The sequence below is a fragment of the Equus quagga genome, chromosome 9, assembly GCF_021613505.1.
Source record: "Equus quagga isolate Etosha38 chromosome 9, UCLA_HA_Equagga_1.0, whole genome shotgun sequence".
In the NCBI taxonomy this organism is placed as follows: domain Eukaryota; kingdom Metazoa; phylum Chordata; class Mammalia; order Perissodactyla; family Equidae; genus Equus; species Equus quagga.
This window is the reverse complement of record NC_060275.1, coordinates 103,272,901-103,280,535: the sequence shown is the minus strand read 5'-3', so window position 1 is coordinate 103,280,535 and position 7,635 is coordinate 103,272,901.

Here is a 7,635-nt window from a genome sequence, read left to right as displayed (position 1 = left end):
TATCATTCAAAAGTGAAGGAAAAATAAGGACTTTCTCAGGAAAACAAAAATTAAGGGAATTTGTTGCTAGTAGACCTGCCTTGAGAGAAATGTTAAAAGAAGGTCTTTAGAGAGAAGGGAAAAAATATAGGTCAGAAACTCAGATCTACTAAAGTAAGCAAGAGCACTGAAGACAGAACAGGTAAAGAGAAAATAAAAACTTTCATTTTCCTTATTCCTAATTGATCTCACAGCTAATAGTTTGTTCAAAATAATATTACCAGCAATGTATTCAATTATGTGTGTGTATATATATATATACACATGTATGCTTATATATGAATGACAGTAATGATATGATACAAGGGATGAGAAGGAAGGACTAGATTTATTTTATTATAACATGTTTGATGTCAACAAAAGCATTAATCCACTGCGTATAATTGACATCTATAAACTTCTTCATCAACAACAGTAGAATACACATTCTTCCCAAGCTCACAAGGAACCTTTACCAAGATAGGCCATACTCTGTCTCATGAAACATACCTTGGTAAATTTAAAAGAATAGAAATCATACAATGTATGTTCTCAGACAACAACAGAATTAAATCAACAACAGAAAAAATTTGAAAATCCCAAAATAAGTGGAGATTACACACTCCTCTAAATAACACATGGGCCAAAGAAGAAATCACAAGAGAAATTTTTAAAATATCTTGAAACACGTGAAAATTAAAACATAATCTTTCAGAATTTTGTAGGATGCAGCAAAAGCAATGTTTAGAGGGAAATTTATGACATTGAATGCACGTATTAGGAAAGAATAAAGATGTAAAATCAATCATCGATGTTTCCACCTTAGGACACTAGAAAAAAAAGAGTAACGCAAAGCCAGATTAAGTAGATGAAAAGAAATGATAAAAATTAGGAGACAATCAATGAATTTAAAACAGGAAGTTGATACAAAAAAACCAATGAAACCAAAAGCTGGTTCTGTGAAAAAAAAGCAATAAAATCAATAAGCTTCTAGCCAGGCTAACTAAGAAAAAAATAAAGAGGACACAAATAACTAATATCAGCAATCAAAGGTACATCACTATGGATCTTATGTACATTAAAAGGATAATAAAGGAATACTATGAATGACTGCCCACAAATTTGGAAACCTAGATAAAATGGACCAATTCCTTGAAAGACGCAATTTGTCAAACCTCACACCAGAAGAAATAGACAATCTGAACAGGCCTATATCTATTACGAATTTAATCAATGATTAATAACCTTGCAAAATAGAAAGCACCAAGCGTGGATACCTTCCCTAGAAAATTCTATCAAACATTTAAACAAGAAATTATACTAATTCTCTCCAATCTTTTTCAGAAGATGGAAGCAGAGAGCATACTCCCTAACTCATTGAAGGAGGCCAGCATTACCCTACATCATTTGTCATCAGGGAAATGCAAATTAAAACAACATTGAGATACTACTACTAGCATGGCCAACTATAAAAATAGCCAGATCTGGAACACTGACAACACCAAATGCTAATGAGGATGTGGAGCAAAAGAACTCTCATTCATTGTTGGTGGGATGCAAAATGCTACAGCCACTTTGGAAGACAGTTTAGCAGTTTCTTACAAATCTAAACATACTCTTACTGTACCATTCAGCAGTTGTGTTCCTTGGTATTTACGCAAAGCAGTTGAAAATTTACATCCACACAAAGATCTGTACACAGATGTTTATAGCAGCTTTGTTCCTAATAGCTAAAATTTAGAAGCAACCCCGATGCTATTCAGTAGATGAATGGATAAATTGTGGCACATACAGACAATGGAATATTATTCAGCACTAAAAAGAAATGAGTTATCATGCCATGAAAAGATATGGAGGAACATTAAATGCATATTACTAAGTGAAAGAAGCCAATCTGAAAATGCTACTTACTATATGATTCTGACTATGTAACATTCTAAAAAAGGCAAAACTATGGAGATAGTAAAAATTGCTGGTTGTCATGGATTGGAAGGTCAGGGAGGAGGGTAGGGAATGCATAAAAAGGCAGAATACAGAGGATTTTTTGGATAGTGAAAATAGTCTATATGATACCATAATGATGAGTACGTTATCGTACATTTATCCAAACTCACAGGACTCACGACACCAAGAGTGAACTATATATAAACTATGGACTTTGATTAACATTGATGTATCAGTGTAGGTCCATCAAGTATAACAAATAAATGACTCTGGTTGGACGTGTTAAAAATGGGCAGGCTGTGCATGTGTGCACGCAGGGGGAATATGGGAAATCTCTATATTTTCCCCTCAATTTTGATGTGAACTTAAAACTGCTCTAAAAAACTAAAATCTTAATTAAAATACAACAAAAAAATCTTGAAAATGAACAAATGCTTTGCTTCTCTTTCTTGCTCTTTGCTCAGTGATTTTCACGTAGTAGGTTAGTCCTCATTGCAACCAGATAAATGAGATACTATTATTATCCTGATTTTAAAGATTAGAAAACGGATATTTAGAAAGTCTTCATAATCTGAAGAAGATCATCCCTGTGATAAATGGCAGACACATTTCCTCAATCCAGCTTTCTCTTATGCCAGACTGAAGCATTTAAATAATAAAGTAGTTTTTTTCCCTTGATTTATTCAATGGTTTTTAATTTATATATAATTATAATTTATCATCAATTTACTTCTTTAGATCTATCCATGCCCTTGCCATCTCATCACACTTTCCTTCCCACCTTTGATCTCTTTCTTCATAGTTTTCGTATTTTATTGGATATTGTTGAAAACAAAAATCAATACAATTTAATTTTCTTTGGTTTCCTGGAATGTGTTCTTGAAAAACAGACTCTGTCTTCTTTTTCATTGTTATATTGCTTTCTTTATCTTTGTCTTCTAGACAAAGTTAGTTAGATAGTTAATATAAATACATCCTATTCTATGTTGGTCTTTTTAAACTCATCTTCCTCTGGGTGTAATCTTCACCTGGGTATAGTTCTAATGTAGGCCTGTTCTTTGCTCACAGAATGTGTAGGGACATTGTTTTTGAATTTCCTCCTTTTTCATTCCAATCTGTCTGTGACTATTCCCCTCGAAACAGGTGCCTGAGATATTTATTCTGATCTTCAGCTAAGACGGTAACTAAGATGTGGCCTTGTGATGCTACCGTTAGTAACTTTATGACTGCATTCTTTCTCTCCAAACTAAAAAGAAAACATAACAAAGAAGAAAAGAAAAAGTAAGTCCATTTAAGAGGATATCTTGTCTTTTCCTCTGTGAGATTTATATCTCTCCTTGCTTCCAGATGTGTGGCTAAGTTTTTGGATGTGTTCATATTTTCAAGATTTGATTTTTGATGTAGGCATGCTCCTTTTTTGTTTCTTTCTTTGCCCTGCTCAGCCATCTCTTCGCTGGTTTTGCTCAGTCCCAGCTGAGTGAGTGGCTTATCTTAAACTTTACTCCATTTTTACTAGCAACTTCTACAAGGAAACACCTCACCACTTCTCTGGCCTGGACCTGAGGCTCCCATGTATTCATGTTAACATGAGTTCCAAGTAAACTACCTCCACCTTTCTTCTAGTTGCCAGTATGCTTCACCTCTGTCCTCAGTTCAAGAGCATCAGTGAGGTTTTTGAGATATTCTTCCCACTTTCTAGCAAACTACGACCCCCTCCAAAGAAAGGCCTTGCATTGACTTCTGGAATCTTCTTTTAATTTATTCCAAAATTATACCGGATCTGGATGATGCTTCTTGAATTTTGGGGTGTGAAGTTGGATCCTTCCATAGTTTCAGCTTTTACCCAAATTTTTAAAAAACTATTGTTCATTTCATTCAGTTTTTGGAAACAAATTCTAGAAACTGCTTTAGTATTGTCAAATTTTTTTCTAAAATTCACATTCATTTTTTATGTAAAGCATACCAATGATTTTAGTAAAGAAAGTGTGCACAGACTTATTATATAAAAGTAGACACTTCTTTATCTACATTAAGCTAATGGATTTCATTCTCCAAAGACTTCAATTGCTCTTTGGTGCTAAGTGAAGCACTTAGGGAAATGCAGCCAGCCATTCAGGTTGCAGGAACCCTGGATTATACTAAAGTCAACCTGGAGCCATCAATTCTCTTAGTGGCCCTTCCACCCTGTAGGGACATAACAACTAATGTGTTCCACTACACTTTCTACTGTTAGGTATTATGAAGCACTAAGAAAAAGCTACTGGCTGCATCACATCTTTCTTTGATTTGAGATAAAAGAAGGGCAGAAATTCTAGACACCCCATGAAGGGCCTTGGTGTAGACATCTCAAGGGAATGCAAGTTGTGTTGAGTCATCAATTTATCTTGCATATAAATAGCTTGTGTATATTTTGAGTAAAATATGAGAAGCAATAACTATCAAGAAAAATTTGTTTTACTATACAAATTTCATGCTCTTTGCTTTTATTTATTGTCTATATTAGGTACACTTTCATAATTCATTCTATTCATAAAGTAGGCAGTAACTCTATTAGCAAATAACATTGCAGAGTCTCTCATTTCTTCGGCCTCACCCATATCTCCACCCCAGCCACTTGCAGAAGTGGCAACTACATCAAAAAAAACTGATTACAGGCCTTATAAGTGCCTGTAATCCAAGATAATCTCTCACTGAGAAATTTTCCTTGCTAATTGTCAAGATCTTAAGAAAATGACCATTTTCCGTTATTATCCCCAGTGCCATATAAACAGACAGTTAAACAGGTTTCCTAAGGTTTCCTACACATTGATTCACCCCAGTGTTAAAAGATGTGCCACAGGAAATGCAAAATTCAATCAAACAAAGAATGACTGAAAGAACATCTGTTAAAAGAGGGACTGCTGGCTAATTTTATAGAGAAGGATAAAAATTCTCAAAATGTGTGTATGTGGGCAGGAGTATGGCATATTCATAGCACTCCAAAGAAATTATTTCCAAGCCTATCAAAACAACTACATTGTGCTTTTTCAAATAAGCACATGTAAAGGAGAAACTACAAAAAAGGAGAAAGATGTTACAAATAAATGAAAGAGGAAGGTAATGAAAAAAAATAATTGGAAAAGAGCATTTTGGAGGTAATAGTATTAAATATAAGAGTTGAAGGATGACTTTAATGTATTTTGAACCACAGAACATTAACCAAGTCTTGTCTTCCCCTCAGGACCTTAAAGTTGAGCAATATTCATGTCTTTCACGATTTCCACGTATTCCAAAATTTCAAATTCATCCATACACTTTCAAAATACATGATCATGCAAATGAATTTCAGAATGGGCAAAATATATGTTATCTGAGGGTGATATTCGGTGTTTCATAGGGTATGCCATCATCTTTCTGTAGCATAGAAGCCAGGAATATTGTATGCAGCCCTGGGAATAGCTTTAAATGAGATATTATGAAGGTAAGATAAGCACGCATTATATGTCTGAATCTCGGTTTATTCGATATGCAGTGACACTTTCTGACTCAGAAAATGTCTGATATGATGATCTTACATTACCATTTTGTATATATAATATGCTACCCCTACTGGGACATTTTATGAAAGCTATAGGTTGTGACCTGCTGTTCATTACACTTAGTTTCTGAGGTGCCAGAGATTGATGGAGGATCCGAGTGCATTACTGCTCTTCCCTAGACCTTTGCAGTTATTAGTTGCGAGTCTGATGCTAATGGGACCCTCTCTTCTGTTGGATTGATGTTCAGGGTTACATGGGCAGATGAGCTCCTGATCTTGACCAGAAATGATTTGTCTGCTGCCAATTAAAAGAGGAAAAGGGCAAGGTGGAGGTTGAACTTAGAGTTAATAGGAATAATAGATGCTGAGGGTGCATGATAAAACTCAATAAGATGATGCACTTTACGCTTAAATTGACGAATTTACACAGTGAAGAGACTTTATTATTGTCAACCAAGCAAAATGTAATCCTAAGAGAAATGGTCCACCTAGTTTTTGCTGGTTTTTTTTTTTTTTTTACTACTTACAGGACATAAAGTTATTTCTGTTAAATACAGATATTATTTTATACATTTAAAAAATATCTCTCCTATTTCACAAATGACAAAAAGAAAAAGGTGTCACCCCCCCTTTTTTTTTCAGGAAGATTATCCCTGAGCTAACATCTGCCGCTAATCGTCCTCTTTTTGCTGAGGAAGACTGGCCCTGTGCTGACATCCTTGCCCATCTTCCTCTACTTTGTATGTGGGATGCCTACCACAGCATGGCTTACCAAGCAGTGCCATGTCCGCATCCAGGATCCGAACAGATAAACCCTGGGCCACCAAAGCGGAACGTGCAAACTTAACCGCTGCACCACGAGGCCGGCTGGACCCAATCAATTTTAAACACATGGTCTCTCAGGATAAACAAATATGTCCTCCTATAAGTTCCCTTCACTGTAGACATAAATTTAATATTTTGATAAAAGGTAAACAATAGAAATAGAACAGAGTAGTATTTTTTAAAACAATATCTCTTCCTCCAAGATATTCTCTCACTGAGAAATTTTCCTCACTTCTCCTTCTTTCTCACTGAGAACCATAGTCCTTGAAATTTATAGAAGGCATTAGTATTTACAAAAAAAAATACTTTTGAACAAAAGATTAAGACTGCTTTTCACCTTTTTCTCAAGTAAGTTTTCTAAACTATGCTCTAGTAAACCAGCAGTATGAACATTTGCAGATCCCTTAATCTTTTAAATATTTGGTATTTTCTCTGTGTAAAGGCAGATTTTAAGGTACATGGGGCGTAACACTTGCGCTCAAATTGTCAGCATCTTGTAAAGACAACAACTTCTGCACAAATGACTAGAATGTAAGCTATGAAGTGACCAGTGGCAAAAAAATAGTTTAAATTGCAAAATTTCCTTGGGACATGAGGAATAATAACTTAATAACTTTCATTTGGAGGGAGCAAAGATTTTTATAAACAAAGTTGTATGAAGGGTGAATCAGATATATACATATATGGCAAAGCTGGAAAGGAGGGCATACCTTACGGCAGTGTAGCAAAGTGAGAAGTGTAAGTGTTTGCATGTGTCAGACTGGCTCAACTTTACCACTTGTGTGACTATAACAAGTTATGTAACATCTCTGAGCTTCCATATCTTCATCTGTAAAATGGACATAACAAATCCAACTTCATAAAAGTGCTGCGAGGGTGAAATGCACTTATGTGTGCAAAATGTTAGGCAGAACAGCTTACATCAAGCACTCTATGAATGATAATTACAATTTTTATGCTTATGGTTAATATCATCATCATTTCAGGAAGTAAGAAAAATCCTAGCGAAAATACAAACTTGGGTAAGCTCTGGGCAAAATTATCTCAATGGATTTATTTCAAAAGGTGCTTGAAAGTAATCTGTGAAGATTAAAATTGACCAAAAGTGCCTGGTTGACATAAAAATTAGAAGATCTTTGAATGCTAAGATAAGGATACTGGACATCCTTTTACCTATTCATGCCCACCTTTAGGGCATGCATGATGTTTTTCAGTTCCCAAAAAATATTTGTTGAGTGGCTTTCATTTGATTCAAATTAAATTTTCTGGTAGCAATTGAAACCTGCAAGGAGATAAAAGATGTAAATTGAGCTGTGCTTTAGTAAAATTAT